The sequence below is a fragment of the Sinocyclocheilus anshuiensis genome, unplaced genomic scaffold (assembly GCF_001515605.1).
Source record: "Sinocyclocheilus anshuiensis isolate Anshui unplaced genomic scaffold, SAMN03320099.WGS_v1.1 scaffold735, whole genome shotgun sequence".
Lineage (NCBI taxonomy): Eukaryota > Metazoa > Chordata > Actinopteri > Cypriniformes > Cyprinidae > Sinocyclocheilus > Sinocyclocheilus anshuiensis.
Genome location: NW_015548245.1, coordinates 49746 through 50682, shown reverse-complemented (window position 1 = coordinate 50682; position 937 = coordinate 49746). Strand labels below are relative to the sequence as shown.

Genomic DNA, 937 nt, shown 5'->3' with positions numbered 1-937 from the left:
GGGGGGGGTTGTGGATGTAAAATGGCCTGTCGGCTGATAAGCATTGCCACCGGGTTTCAAAGTGCAAGAGTGTGGAATGTGTTCCACCTGAGTGTTGGGTTTGTTTCTGCCAAATATTTCCATTTTGTTTTGAACTGATATCACAACACCATGTTCTCGCCAGTCTAGCACACAGCATGGCCTCTCTAAATTTAGCTTCCAGGGTCCAGTCTTCCGCCGCCAGAGTTCATGGGAACCCAGACTTCTCCATGTAGAGCCAAAGAAGAGATCGGAGATCAAGGGTGAATGCCCTGTACAACTACAACACCTGGCAAATAAAGGTTTTTGGACATATTGTGAACCAACTGGTGCGTAATATACCAGCATCAAATGGTAGAAATTTGGTTATGCAATACACTACTGTATGGCAGAGAATGAATACTACCGTTTTTTAAAAATGACTTTTCCATAGAAGTGTATATATTGATGTATAACATATACCTACCATTGGTGCAATTTAAGTGTGAAGAACCACCTTCATTTGATAATACGCCAAATATTGAAATATGCAAAGAATTGGATTTAATTACCCTATAATATAATATACAAATAAAGGCAAAATAAAATGAAATAAATATTTAAATAAACTCACTTAAAAATCACTTAAATACAACTTGGTTTAATAAAATTAATACCAGCGGAAATACATCAGTAGGAATCCAAATAAAATAAAATCATAAAATAAAATAAAAATCACAAAATAAATATACATTTAAATAAAATAAAAAAATCACTTAAAATACACCACCTAGTTACATAAAATTAATACCAAGGAGAAAAGAATACATCAGGAGTAGGAGTCAAAATAAAATAAAAATAAATATTTAAATAAAATAAAAATCACTTAAACACCACCTAGTTAAACAAAATAAAAAAAAAAAAAAAGGAAAAACAAAAA

General features: G+C 32.2%; 1 protein-coding gene across 1 annotated transcript in view; it reads right to left on the bottom strand.

Moving 5' to 3' along the window:
* Positions 1–937, bottom strand: part of LOC107655162 (RNA polymerase II elongation factor ELL-like) — a gene marked incomplete at its 5' end in the record, with an annotated part of 34675 nt that overhangs the window by 6506 nt on the left and 27232 nt on the right. The gene's annotated exons all lie outside the window — the stretch shown is intronic.